At 45.9% G+C, this 15,084-nt stretch overlaps 1 long non-coding RNA gene across 5 annotated transcripts in view; it reads right to left on the bottom strand.

Annotated features, from left to right (window-relative positions):
* The window catches only part of LOC149123802 (uncharacterized), a 39,438-nt gene that overhangs the window by 21,552 nt on the left and 2,802 nt on the right, over positions 1-15,084 (bottom strand). For 2 of the 5 annotated variants that reach the window (XR_016215150.1, XR_016215146.1), the window contains exons 2-4: positions 13,823-13,936; positions 11,735-11,999; positions 10,392-10,556 (exon numbers count right to left, since the gene is read on the bottom strand). This is a non-coding gene — a long non-coding RNA (uncharacterized LOC149123802). Of the gene's footprint in view, positions 1-10,391; positions 10,557-11,734; positions 12,000-13,822; positions 13,937-14,033; positions 14,191-15,084 lie in introns of those variants that run through there. The other 3 variants (XR_016215148.1, XR_016215147.1, XR_016215149.1) reach the window with 2 other exon arrangements.

A 15,084-nucleotide genomic window follows, 5' to 3' on the forward strand; every position in this document is an offset into this window, starting at 1 on the left:
GTCCTTGCCACCCACGTGGGAGACCTGGACATTTAGTCTAGGCACTCTGATGTCAGCATCTTAACCGGCAGGTCAACAACAAGGCCAAATACCCACTCTGACTGGACCCTTCTTTAAATTTTATTTTGAATTTTATTACATTAAGAACTCTTAACAGATTTTTCTGTGTGCAGATAACATGTGCCATGTTGTATGGTAGGTCTCTAGAACTCATTCATCTCGCGTGACTGAAGGGTGACCCTAGCAAAGAGCTCTCTTGATCATGTGGCACAGTGGGAGAGAAAGGAACACGTCAAACTCCTATGAAAATGTGAGGGACCCAGACTAGCTGAAACAATCACTAAAAATAACAAGTCCCCGGACTTCCTGTTTATAAACTTACACTGCAGGAGTTTAGCCAGACAGCTAAGATTCCCCAAATGTGGTGCATTCATGTTTTTTCCATAAAAAGGAATCAAATACTGATACATTCTACAATGTGGATGAACCTTTAAAACATTCTGCTAAATCGGCTGGCGCCGCGGCTCCATAGTCTAACTCGCCTGCAGCACCAGCACACTGGGTTCTAGTCCCAGTCAGGGTGCTGGATTCTGTCCCGGTTGCCCCTCTTCCAGGCCAGCTCTCTGCTGTGGCCAGGGAGTGCAGTGGAGGATGGCCCAAGTCCTTGGTCCCTGCACCCCATGGGAGACCAGGAGAATCACCTGGCTCCTGCCTTCGGATCAGCACGGTGCGCTGGCCACGGCGGCCATTGGAGGGTGAACCAACGGCAAAAGGAAGACCTTTCTCTCTGTCTCTCTCTCACTGTCCATTCTGCCTGTCAAAAAAAACCATTTTGCTAAATCAAAGAAACCAGGTACAAAAAGCACATATTATGTAATCCCATTTAAATGAAATTTCCAGATTAGGCAAACCTATATAGACAGAAAGTGAGTTAGTGCTTATTTCCATTTGGGGATGAATGGGCCATTAGGAGAGTGAAAGCTAAAATATATGGAATTTTAAAAATGCTTTTAAAGACTTATTTGCTTACTTATTTGAAAGTCAGAATGACAGAGGGAAAGGGGAGAGATAGAGAGCAAGAGATCTTCCATCCACTGGCTCACTCCCTAAATGGCCACAACAGCTGGGCTGTTTATTTCTCAATAAAACTATTTTTATAATAAGAATTAATAGGGGCTGGCACTGTGGTGCAGCATGGTAAAGCCCTGGCCTGAAGTGCAGGCATCCCAGAAGGACGCCAGTTAGAGTCCTGGCTGCTCCACTTCTGATCCAGCTCTCTGCTGTGGCCTGGGAAAGCAGTGGAAGATGGCCCAAGTCCTTGGGCCCCTGCAGCTGCTTGGAAAGACCCAGAGGAAGCTCCTGGCTCCTGTCTTCGGATAGGTGCAGCTTTGGCCACTGCAGCCAGTTGGGGAGTTGAACCAGCAGATGGAAGACCTCTCTCTCTCTCTCTCTCTTCCTCTCCTTTTCTCTTTGTGTAACTCTTTCAAGTAAATAAATAAATCTTTAAAAAATAATTAATAGAGCTTTGAAGACCCCATCAGGGCACTCCCAGCACCCTCTTGAGATCTTACTGATGACCCTGGTTCTTGTGGATCTGCCTATGCTCGACAAATGAACACCTGATGCATTGTATTAACTTCAGTTTCTGTTCTGTATTAGTCAGCTTTGTATCACTTTGACAAATATCTAAGAAGAGCTGCTTGGGAGGGGAAAAAGTTTTTCAGCCCACAGTTTTGGAGGTTCCCAGGCCAAGATCTGACACCCAGTTAGTCTGGCGTGTGATGAGGGTGGGTGCTGTCCATGGTGGAGTGTGTACAGAGCGAGTAAGGAGCCAGAAAGCAGAGACAGAGAGCTCACTCATCCATGTGGTCTCTCCTTATAAAGCCACCAGGATTTGATGATGGGGCTCTACCCTAGCAACATAATCCAACTCAATTACTCCTCAGATACCACAATAGGATTAAGTTCTCACCCTCTCAACACCAGTCACCTAAGACTTCGGAAGTTAAACATTTGCAGGACTTGTTCAAATTACAGCATATTCCAAAGAGATAAGCATCTGGTATGTGTATAGTTAGGGACAAAAAAAATCTGAACACTTCTTTCCTCTTCAAAGATGTGTTGCCTAAAAAGGTCAAACCTCTGGAGAGTACCTCCTGACCAGAGAAGATGAACTCAAACCTAAGACACTGATAACAAACTCAGCCAATATTGTGTTACACATTTTCACATCACCCAGCAGAGATATGATCTGCAAAATTTGCATCTATGACATGGCAATTTAATGCCTAATAACATTAATTTGAGGATTAAATAAGATTTTGTATGAAATTCCTCAGCAAAATACTGTCAACAGAGTAAGTCTCCAATAAATGGGAATTATTACTATTATTATCCTGTACAAGAAAACTCTTAAAAACATCTTTATTCATGGATCTGCTATCCAAACAAATACCAGATAACAAATTGTAATGATTTCCACTCATTTCCATTTCTTGTACTTTCTGATTTGAAATGAATTATAAATTAAAAGCAATGTAGTTAACAAAAAACCACTTGTTGAAAAATTGCTAATGATTGAGGGAGAAAGACTTATGACACTTTAATGTCTTTGGATTTAAAGGCAGAGTGAAATCCAATTTCACAAGTATCTAGATGGTAAAGGGGCTTTTCAGTGCCATGGCCACGTTCACCTAATTATTTGGTCACAGCTGCAACTACATATAGCCCCTTTATGAAAGTTCCATACAAAGTACAAGTCTGAAAATATAGGTTTTACATGGGTAGAAAAGATACGAGAAAGAAAGGGCTTTGCTTTACCATATGCTAAAGGAAGGCGCCAACCTTGACTATTTTACTTCAAAATACTGAAGAGGAAAAATTACTGAATGAGATTCAGAGGAGTGTGTTTTTATTTGGAGCCTGCACTACAGGTAGTAACCACTGCCATGGCAACCAGATCCCTGGATGGCCTGCAGAGGAAGCTCTCTGGACCAGCATCCATAGAGGGACGGCAGCTGCACTGTTACTCTGCCCTCGTTTGCATCTCTGTCTTTAAAGCTGCTTCCAAAATGTTTCCAGACCATTGAACTTCAATCTCATGAAACTGAATTATGACCTCCTCTCTGTTTCTATCCCACAACCAACTCCTGACTCAGCAAAACTGACAGCTTTGCTCCATCCTCCATGTTCCCATTCCGCTGTGACGAACCAGTGACCACCAATAGACTTGGGTCCAGCCCTTTTGTGTCCTAAAAAATGATCCTGAGAAGAGATTCATTCAAATGTTTAATTTTAATACATTGCTCCCCAACTGTTGAAACTAAGGCCAGTCCTCGGAGAATGGAAGAAGAATAATAGTTAGACTCTTAGACCCAGCACTTACATATGCCTGGTGTCAAAGGTCAGGCTCCCCCTGGTGTCTCATCTCCCATCCCCTCAGCCTCCCCTCCACTGCAGGCCCCTGTGACCTTCTTCATGGGAAAAGACTCTGAGGCAGAGGTCTTTATGCAGGCGTCTACTGGGGAATGCCATCTGGAAGAGGAAGAGGAAGCGGGAGTGGACAGAGGGAGTTCGACGGCAATCTTCTTGTGATTGAAGCTCCGTCGACTCCTAGGGAGTCACAAAGCTCTACAGTCCAACACGGCTGATCAGTGTTTACTTTAGCTTTGGGGTCTGTTATGGTTTGAGCAGAATTTGGCTCCCAAATTCATGAAGATGTCTAAACCCCCAAGTTAGAAGTTAATGGATAACGGATTAGTGTTAATGGTTGATGGATTAAGGATGGAGACTGTCTGATTATGGCCTCTGGTTTAGGTCACTGGGGACTGGCCCTCAGGAGGACTGTTTAGCTAAGCCACATGGGTCCCTGTGTCTGCTTCCTGGCTCACTGTGTGATTGTCCCTCCAGCATTCTCTGGCCTCTGAACCAAAGGAGCCCCCTGACGTTGGACAGTGAGCCTCCAAACTATAGCTGGAATCAATCACAGCCATCTTAAGTAGCTCTTCTAGGGGGTTTTAGTTAAAGTAGCAAAAAGCAGTGTGGACTCAGCAGCCATGGCCTCGGGTCTTTCCCCAGGGATTGCTGGGTGTAATCTCCCTTCCTCCTCCTGCCTCAGGGAGAGAGAGCAACAACCAAAGCACCCTCTCAATTCTTGCCCCGCAGCCTCTGAACACTCACAGAGGCTTAGGAGAGGGAGACCCCTGCTCCCCACCAACTACTACGTGGGAAAGAACATTCACTGCTGAATCCCAGGAATTCCTCTCATATCCCCTAACCCAATCCATGAGACTTCCATTGCCCTTCCAGAAAGCCATGACTCTATTTGCATCCTATCTTCAACAAAACTGTTGACAATTGGGAAGGGTCTGAGATTTTACCCTGATGGCAAGCTAACAAGTTAGCCTGTTACTATTCCATGGATGCTGGAGAAAGACATGAGACTCCCAGGACAGAGACCAAGGATTTTATTACTCACAGCACAGCAGGAAGCCAGAGCTTCAGGTTAGAGCTGTGAGCAAACCTACCTAAACATTGCCTTAGAGTGAAACATGTTTATTATACTGAAAAATCAACTGCCCTGCCCTCTGCTCTATCTTTCAAGGTCCTTGAAAGAATCGTCTAGAAGAAAAGTTATCAGTGCTTATGCTCACAAGACCTTGAGAAATGGGAGCGATCCATGGAGAGTTGTCTCCCAGTCAGTACACACTCCACCTTTTAACAAGGAGATGGCAAATTTCTGGAAGAGCTTTTGTGATGGGGAATACACTTGCAGTCATTTCTGGGAAATATTATCTGCTGTGTGACCTTGGGCAATTAATCTTTCAATGCCTTTGCTTCCCCATCCTTAAAAACATAGATTTAAGAATATACACATTATGGTAGCATGCTCAGTAGATAGGCCAAAAAGCGAAGTTTGTGTAGAAGAAAGAACACTGTGTTCAGAGTGTGGTAAGTTCGGGTTATAATTTGGCTCTGCTCCTAACTCACTCTGTGACCTTGGACAAGTCCCTTTACCACACAGGGCTACTGCTACATCTGAACTACACACATGATGCTTAAAGTTCCTGTCAACTCTAAATTCTGTATTTCTATCTAAAAATTGTCTTGTAGCAAATGAGCTTAGTTCTAAGGCATGTGTCTCTGAATTATCAAGGGGAAGCCACCCTAAATGTAACAAAGATGGCTGTAATCTTATCATAAATGTTGACTTCTCAGAGTTGTTGGGAAGATTCTTTAATATATGTGAAGAATTTGAAGAGTGTATACCATATGGTAAGGGTTCAATAGATAGTTATTCTTTAACTGTTTTTTTAAGATTAAGATTACTTATAGCTCATTCATTCATCTTAGTATTTCTGAAGGATAGATTCAGTGAGGTGAGATTACTGGGTCATAGGATATACACCTATTCAATTTTTTGTTAGATGGTGCTAAATTGCTCTCTTAAATTGTTGTCCTCTACATTCCCAACAGTGTTTAAGAATGCAGATCTAGCCGGCACTGTGGTGCAGCAGGTTAAAGCCCCAGCCTACAGCGTTGGCATCCCATATGGGCGCAGGTTTGGGTCCCAGCAGCTCCTCTTCCGATCCAGCTCTCTGCTATGGCCTGAGAAAGCAGTGGAAGACTGTCCAAGTCCTTGGGCCCCTGCAGCTGCATGGAAAGACCCAGAGGAAGCTCCTGGCTCCTGGCTTTGGATCCTCACAGCTCCATGGGAGACCTGGAAGAAGATCCTGGCTCCTGGCTTCCAATCAGCTCAGCTTGGGCCATTGCAGTCATTTGGGGAGTGCACCAGTGGAATGGAAGACCTCTCTCTCTCTCTCTCTCTCTCTCTCTCTGCCTCTCTTTCTCTTTCTGTGTAACTCTGACTTTCAAATAAATAAAATAATTCTTTTAAAAGAAAAGGAATGCAGATCTAGCCTCTCTCTGTGTTTTTGTTCTTTTGCTATTGATTACAGAGGTGTTTATTAAAATGTGAAAAAAGGCCAATGACAATTGAAATCTATATGTTTTCTGGGGAAGCAATGTTTATCTTAGAAATAACCAAAACATACAGTAAAAGCATTAACATAACTCTTTCCGTTTCAAATCTGCATGGGCCCTGTTCAAGTAATCAAGCTGTAGAGGATGGGGGGAAGGGAACACAGACATCATTCTTTATTTATTTATTTATTTATTTGGACAGGCAGAGTTAGTCAGGAGAGAGACAGAGAGAAAAGTCTTTCTTCCATTGGTTCACTCCCCAAAATGGCTGCCACAGCCGGTGTGCTGTGCCATTCCAAAGCCAGGAGCCACGTACTTCCTCCTGGTCTCCCATGTGGATGCAGGGCCCAAGCACTTGGGCCATCCTCCACTGCACTCCCAGGCTACAGCAAAGAGCTTGACTGGAAGAGGAGCAACTGGGACAGAATCCGGCACCCCGACCAGGGCTAGAACCCGGTGTGCTGGTGCCGCAGGCAGAGGATTAGCCTAGTGAGCCGCGGTGCCAGCCCTCAGACATCATTCTCTAGGGAAAGTTTTCTTAATGATCCCCAAATCAGTACCACTTTAGGGCACACACATGATGTTGCAGCTAGCAAAGGGAAACCAAAACATAAAGGCAGTTTTAATCAGCAGTCCTTATCCACACTGACTGTCTGCAGATTTTGTAAAGTGGTGATGGGTACGTAGGTAACCAAGCACAGAGCTTGCCTGGTGAACCTTTATCCCCATTATTTCTGGACAATCTCATGTGGATTTGTGTTCTAAAACCACAGATTATGAATGATAGGCCTGGTTGCTTTCTTCCCCAAACTAGTTTTTTCAGCCTTAAAATGGAGGCGGACTGCCCTGTGAGATCACAGTGAGGAACCCCTGAATTAATGGACAAGACAGGCCATGGCTGTGGAGTAGTGGGCTAAGCTTCTGCCTGTGGCACCAGCATCCCATATGGGCACCGGTTCTAGTCCCAGCTGCTCCATGTCTGATCCAGCTCTCTGCTGTGGCCTGGGAAAACAGTAGAAGATGGCCCAAGTCTTGGGCCCTGCACTCACATGGGAGACCCAGAGGAAGCTCCTGGCTCCTGGCTTTGGATCAGCCCAGCTCTGGCCATCGCAGCCACTTGGGGAGTGAACCAGAAGACAGAAGACCTCTCTCTCCCTGTCTCTGTTTCTCTCTGTAACTCTGCCTCTCAAATAAATAAATCTTTTTAAAAAAAAAAATGGACATGACAGCATGTGATAAAGTGGAAAGACAATATTTCTAAAGGGGGTCTAAATCTTCCCATAACCAGGTTTACCATATGGAGCCGTGCGAGAACATCATGGCTAAGAACCCAGACTCCAGAGGCAGAAAGCTTGGGTTTGAGTCCCACGTTTCCCATCTTGTCAGCCGTGTGACCTTGGACAAGTTAACAAACAGCTCTATGACCCATTTCCTTTCCTGTAAAACAGAGATGATCATATCCTTTCACAGGGATACAAGGAGCATGACAGGAGTTAATCCATTCAAAGATACTCAGAGAGGCCCTAGCACTCAATAAGTCTTAGTTACTACTATATGAGTTGCTTATCAATGATTTTTTAAAACTTTTTAAAATTTATTTGAAAGAGTGACAGAGAGAAAGAGGGAGGGGGAGAGAAAGAGAGGGAGAGATCAATCTTCCATCCACTGGCCCACTCCTCAAATGTCTGCAGCATCCAGAGCTGGGCCAGGCCAAAGCCAGGAGCCAGGAGCTCTACCCAGGTCTCCCACATGGGTGGCAGAGGCCCAAGCACTTCGGCCCTCCTCCCCAGGCTCCCTAGACTCATTAGCAGGGAGCTGGTTTGGAAGCAGGGCAGCTTGGACCAGAACCGGCATTCTGATAGAGGATGACTGCATCAAAAGGTTTGACCTGCTGTACCATGATGCTGGTCCTTGAGTAAATGGTTTAAACAATAGTTCACATGGAACATGTAAATCGAATAAATATTTATTCCTAGAGGAATAGAATATTTGTAGAAGTTCGATGATTTATTTCCTCCTACTGGTCAAGTAAGAATAATGGTAGAAACACACGCATGCCTTCTTAATAGGAAGGAAGAAGGTTTTACATTGAGTGAGTGCCTGCTTGCTAGGTACAGGGTAGAGATGGTATCACCTTATTCTCACATCGGCCTACAAATTGGATATTTTCCCCTACATTTTGTTAGCATGAAACTTGCCCAAAGTTGAGCAACTCGCTCCAAATCACTAGACATGAATTCAGCTCCATCTGATTACAGCACACGATATATCAACACACATGCCCCCAGGTTTGCCCCCTGATTTCAAATAGTCACCTAGAAGGGGGATAAACTAAAATCATTTTTTAAGGAGTTCAGTGTCAGTAGGAGCCGAGTTATTTATTAGCTAGGGCAGACTGTATGGTTTTCTATTTAAACAGGGCATCTGGCTCAGGTGTAATACCCTAGATAACTGAATTTTTGCTTTAATTAGTAAGTAATCTTCTGTATAAGAAAGGAAGGTTATGAAAGAAAAACTGAGAGTCAGAGGACAAGGTAATACAGTTGTCTCAGAAGAGATGGAAAGATATGTTGTGGGGTAACAATTTTTGGAAATACATGACCAAGAAATAATCTAACACTACTGCTGATTTGTACTTTTGTCCAATGCTGTCTTGGCGTGTACAGACATGAGCTACCATTTGGTGAAACCTACAGGTCTCTCATGTGGGACATATCATGGAGATGTCACTGCTTAAAATGTTCAGAAAACAAACAAACAAACAAACAACCAGTGCTATAAAAATAAACCAAGTGAGGAAAAATAAATGTCTTGTATTCTTTTGCAGTAGATGTGTCTGTATCAGTATTGCATTAAAGAAGATCAGGATCTATTTTATTTATTTGCTTATGTAACCTTTACTCACTATTGTCACTTGTGGTAAGGGAAAAATAGAGTAAGAACAAGATGGTCTTTCCAATTTGCCCAAAAACAAAAAACAGGAAGAGGGAGTATGCCATCTTTTGGTTACACAATATAATAATTTTATCCCTGCCTTTAACAGTCAGAAGAATGCTGTTAGTCACCACCAGATGAACAGTCACCGACTTAACTGGCATGAGTCAGTTCTTTAGACCTTCTCCTCACGGTATCTTTCCAAATGCAACCACGGAGGCTCCCCAATCCCAGTGGAAAAAAATCTCAGAAAGAAAGTGCTGGTAACTGACATAGAATTATTTTCAGCTGCTGACAGCTCTAATATTTATATCTAATGCTTCCATAGCATGCAGCGTGGACAGAGTTAGAGAAGAAGTGAAGAACCTTTATGTCCAAACACTAAAGTCAATTTCCCAATCTGTACAAAGACCAAGAACTTGACCTGAAGCCTGGACTCCCTCAGACCCAGCAGATGCAATGGCCAAGACCACCAGAGCCCCTGGACAAGGTTTCAGTTACACCAAGCCAGAGAGAAAAGAGTATCGAAGACTCAGCCCTTCAGGAAGTCTGGGCGAGGAACAGGAACATTCCAAGAATGTTCCATTCTTTAAGGAAACATGGGGCTTCTATAGCAGGAAACTCTGAAGGAGTTGACCGGAGAGGGCTGTGGGTGACAGCTCTCAACTGAGTCACCTGCAGGGAGGCCATAGACATGGGGGCTGAATGACGTGGGTTTCACCAACCTCAATCCTGAGGGCAAGACTGGGAATAGGCAGAGAATTTTATTTGAAAAGGTGGGGGGGGGGGCAGTTCTGTGGCGCAGTGGGTTAACGCCCTGGCCTGAGGTGCTGGCATCCCATATGAATGCTAGTTCGGGGCCTGTTCCACTTCCAATCCAGCTCTTTGCTATGGCCTGGGATAGTAGTGGAAAATGGTCCGAGTCCTTGGGCCCTTGCACCTGTGTGGGAGATCCAGAAGAAGCTCCTGGCTCCTGACTTCAGATCAGAGCAGCTCCAGCCATTGCGGTCAATTAGGGAGTGAACCAGCAGATGGAGGACCTCTCTCTCTCTCTTTCTCTGCCTCTCCTCTCTCTGTGTGGCTCTGACTTTCAAATAAATAAATAAATCTTTAAAAGAAAGAAAAAGAGGGAACTCTGTCAAGGAAATAAAGTCCCCTCATATCATGTTTGGATCCAGAGAGGCAGATATCAAAATGATATCAAAGTGGTAGGAAAGTGAACATAAAACCTGAAGGAAGACCTTAAGGGTACTTGGGATGAAGAAGGACACATGGAAATGTCATTGTATGAGTTGACATTCATTCAGACACACTTTTCTACAGACATGTTTTCAGAGACGGAAGAGTGGAATTCACTTTTCCTGTTATGAAAAACATTTCCATAGCATATCAGAGATGAGCCTGTGAGAGGGGGCCTGGGTTCCAGTCATACCACAGACCTTTTTTTTTTTTAAGATTATATTTATTTATTTGAAAGGTAGAGTTACAGACAGTGAGAGGGAGAGACAGAGAGAGAGGTATTCCGTCTGCTGGTTCACTCCCAAATGGCAGCATCGGCTGGAGCTGCATTGATCCGAAGCCAGGAGCAAGGAGCTTCTTCTGGGTCTCCCATGTGGGTGCAGGGGCCCAAGCACCAGCTTCTATGAAAGGTCCAGAAGGCACAGAAAAGGCTCAGAAGCTGAACGAATCCTCTCCCTTCTCAAAACTCCGCAATGCAAACGCCTCCTTCCTCAGACCATCAGCCCACGCCTTCCCAGAACACCTAGGAAGTGCTATGTCTTTCCAACCCTAATGCTGCTTTTCAGCAACGCAGCCAAAAGTGTTGTTCTCGATAGACCACTGCCCAGAGAAGATGGTATCTGTCTTTGGCAGAAGGATAGTGATCACCCACAACGATCCCCGCTGTCGAAGGAGCAGCGTTTGTGGTAGCGTCCTTCCCTGTTTAAATGGTGCAGAAACTTCCTTTAATTCATCAGCCCTATGGCAGGAGCCCCTGATTCAGAGGCTGTTGGCAATTAATGTATTTTATGTTTGAACGACACAAGAGCAAAAGAGGATGGAAATAATTAGAATCTAATTTGGAAGTTGGTTATGTAGATTTCAGTTTGAGATAGCACACCTGTCCTTTTATAGAAACACTTAGAGCAGCGAGTAAAAGGAGTAATAAGAAGTTTTGCAAATTAAGATGAGGCAGACTATTTTGTGTGGGGGCAGATAAAGAATTTTTGAATTCAGCCAACACACTCTGCAGAATAAAAATACCACATGTGTGCACAAGTACAGCGCCTCCTGCTGTCAGGTGTCCTGAAATTCCATCATCTTCCCATTCTCTTGTCTTCCCATTTGGGATGGCAGCGTAGTTCAGAAAGAGAAGTATGCGGTCTAAGTCTTTGCTACCCTCTTGAGGAGGCAGGGGGAGCAAGGACAGACTACTCAGGCCAACATCAGCTCCCTGATGTGTCACTGCTGAGAGTGAGCCATTGCCAATCCTGCCTTTCATTTGTCTAACAGCAGATTTGCCAAGGAAGGCCTGGAGAAGCTGGAGGGGGCACTGATAAGCCATTAATGTAGTCACTGATAGGAAAATGAGACTTTACAATATCTCACTCAAACTGTTTGCTGCGATATGGATTAATCCGTGTGCTCTCTGTGTGGATGGCGCCAAACAAGCTCCATCACATGCTTATCTCTTTGTCATTGCTATCAACTCAAGAGAGATGGATTCTACCAGAAGGCAGGGAGGTTATGTTGCATGAACTATAAATGATAAATCTGTGATAGTTCATAGATTAAGTACATTACTGAATTTCTACTGTACCTTCTTAAAAGGTTGCTGCTTCCTGCGGTATTGTCTCTTCCCATGTGTCTTTAGATAACCAATAGCTCCTCTCAATCTTCGACATCCCCCAGCACTCCTGAGGGCGCCTGCAGGCGGGCCCTCGCTCAGCATTGCTTCCACAGAGGAGGGAAGAGGACTCAGTGTGATGGGAGGGTTTAGCCTCTGCTGGCCCAGCCAGTCTCGGTTTCTTCAAAGCCCAGTAGTTCCCTGTTATCCACACTTTTGCTTGCACAGTTTCAGTCACCTGAGTGGAAAGTTCCAGAAATAAAAAATGTGTGCATTTTAAATAACTTTGATTGAAGTATATTATTATAATTATTCTATGTTATGGCTGCTGTTCTTAACCTCTTAGTGTGTCTAATTTACCAAGTGAACTGCATTGTAGGTATGTGTGTGTAGGAGAAGCATTGCATACAGAGGGTTTGCTGCCATCAGCAGTCTCAGGCCTCTGAGGGACATCCGGGAATGTGTCCGCCATGGAGAAGAGGCACTACTCTCAATAGCAACTGGATTCTCTTTACAAAATAAAGGTCCTCTATGCTTTGTGGCCTAGCTACCTGTCCATCCCCAAGCCAAGAGGACCGAACTTCTTTCATTTCAGCTTCTTTTACTCTAAAAATGCAATGTCCACCTGTCCCCGCCCACCAGTCCTAAGTGGTGAAACAAAGCCCTCACATTTACCCCTGTATTATGAGTAAAAGAGCACCCACAAATTGGAAACCAGCTTCACCTTTTCGGCTGCAGGTAGTCAGTTTCCCTCATCATGCCCCCTCAAGTACTTCACTCAGAAACACAGTCCCCCATGGCCAGTGCCGTGGCTCACTTGGCTAATCCTCTGCCTGCAGCGCCGGCACACTGAGTTCTAGTCCTGGTTGGGGCGCTGGTTCTGTCCCATTTGCTCCTCTTCCAGCCCAGCTCTCTGCTGTGGCCCAGGAGGGAAGTGGAGGATGGCCCAAGTGCTTAGGCCCCTGCACCCGCATGGGAGACCAGGAGGAAGCACCTGGCTCCTGGCTTCGTTTCGACACAGCCCCGGCCATTAGGGGAGTGAACCAACAGAAGGAAGACCTTTCTCTCTGTCTCTCTCTCACTGTCTATAACTCTACCTGTCAAATACCCCAGGAGGGAGTGGACTCTCACCAAGCTGGACCATCTGGCCTGACACCGTTCACCCCAAGCTACCTCTCAATCCCAGAATAGAGCTTTAGACAACTCCTTTGAGAGAAGTAAGGACTGTCAAGAATTACAGAAGGTTGGAGCTGGGGCTGTGGTGTGGCAGGTAAAGCCGCTGCCTGCAACACCAGCAACCCATATAGGCACCAGTTCTAGTCCCAGCTGCTCCACTTCCTATCCAGCTCCCTGCTAATGGCCTGGGAAAGCAGTAGAAGATGGCCCAAGTGCTTGGACCCCTGCACCTGCATGGGAGACTGGGAAGAAGCTTCTAGTTTCAGATTGGCCCAGCCCCAGCCATTATAGCCATTTGGGGAGTGAACCAGCAGATGAAAGATCTCTCTCTCTCTCTCTCTCTCTTTTTCTCTCTCTCTCTCTAACTCTGCCTTTCAAATAAAATAAGCAAACCTTTAAAAATAAATAACATCTAGGAAACAAAAAGAAGTATATAGTCTGAAACTTTACCCAAGGCACAGTTAGTGTTTCATTAATGCTGGTAAAAGACACAAGATTCTTGGGTCAGAGACAAAGGCCCAATTCTAAACACAGCAAATAGCCTCAGCATATTTGCATTGGTTCCCTTGCCCCTACAATACACAGAGATAAAATGATGACCCAGATGCCACCTGCACAGGCAGTGGGTTGCCTTACCAGGGCCGAAGGCTCAGCCCCTATGCAAGCAGCCATCATTGTAGCAAGCAGCGAGCAAGCCAGCTTCCCTCCACTTTGACCGACATACTTGTCGTTGTGACTAAACAGAGGAACTTCAGTGCCTGAAGACAGATCGGCCTTGCAGCCTGCCGTCTCAGCAAGAGTACTCGGGGACGTCGCAGGCCCAGGGGACTGTCTCTCCCAGAGGGCCCACCCACTTGGCATCATTCCAAGCTCTCCTTCCGTTACCTTAATTCAAGGGCCCAGCACACTGCCCACTGGTGCAGACTGTATCCAAAGTCCTATTCGTTGCAGAAGGAAAGTGGGCTGCTGTGTGAGCACTCAATTCCAGATACCATCATCCTGAAAAAGAAACACCGTTTACTCTCAAAATTGGATGGACATGTCGACAAAATAAGAAAGGTATGTCAATAAGCAACTTAATCTGCCAAAACCGCACTTCCGGTCTTTTCCAAGCCCGCTTTTCCGGCAGCTTTCCCTCCACAGAGAAGGCAGGGCCTTCCTCCCAGCTGCCTGGAGTTAGGCTCACTTCTCTGCAGCTCCCACTTCGCAGCCTGCTCAGCTGGCACGGCTTGCGGAGTCCAAGCAGCTCGCTGCCTGCAGGGGGCAGCCTCCACCGTCTCTGGCCTGGATTAACTATCACATTCACCTCTGAATTGTTTCTCCTCCAGACATTGCTTTCTCATGCTGATTCTTTCTTTTTTTTTTTTTTTTTTTTTTTTTTTGACAGGCAGAGTGGACAGTGAGAGAGAGAGACAGAGAGAGAAAGGTCTTCCTTTGCCGTTGGTTCACCCTCCAATGGCCGCCGCTGCAGCCGGCGCACCGCGCTGATCCGATGGCAGGAGCCAGGAGCCAGGTGCTTTTCCTGGTCTCCCATGGGGTGCAGGGACCAAGGACTTGGGCCATCCTCCACTGCACTCCCTGGCCACAGCAGAGAGCTGGCCTGGAAGAGGGGCAACCGGGACAGAATCCGGCGCCCCAACCGGGACTAGAACCCAGTGTGCCGGCGCCGCAAGGTGGAGGATTAGCCTATTGAGCCACGGTGCCGGCTTTCTCATGCTGATTCTTAACCCAGCGGCCAGCATGATCCTTTCACACTGGAAAGTCCGCTCACCGTGCCTCTCCGCTCAAAACCTCCCCTTGGCTCCCAACTTGTTCAGAATAAAGGGTCAAGTTCAATCTTCCGGTGAACTTGCAAGGTCCAAGAGGATCTGCAGTCCCGCTCAGATACAGGCTGCCGATTTCCTGTCTGATCTGACTCTCCCTTCTCACTGCGCCATCTGCATGGTCACCCTGTCCTGCCCCACCCAGGGCACTCCTGCTGTGACTCCCTCCACTCGCTGGGTGCTGGGCTCACTCCTTTTCTTTCCTATCTCTGCTCACCTTCTCCGCCCATCCCTCTTCTCTGTGTGCTTTTTACCCACCACACTGATCACTACTTGCCATACTGCAGATGACTGTTTCTTTGTTATTCTCTTTTTCCTCTGACC

This window comes from Oryctolagus cuniculus, chromosome 10 (genome assembly GCF_051225735.1).
Source record: "Oryctolagus cuniculus isolate XC-2025 breed Fujian yellow rabbit chromosome 10, ASM5122573v1, whole genome shotgun sequence".
Taxonomy (NCBI): domain Eukaryota; kingdom Metazoa; phylum Chordata; class Mammalia; order Lagomorpha; family Leporidae; genus Oryctolagus; species Oryctolagus cuniculus.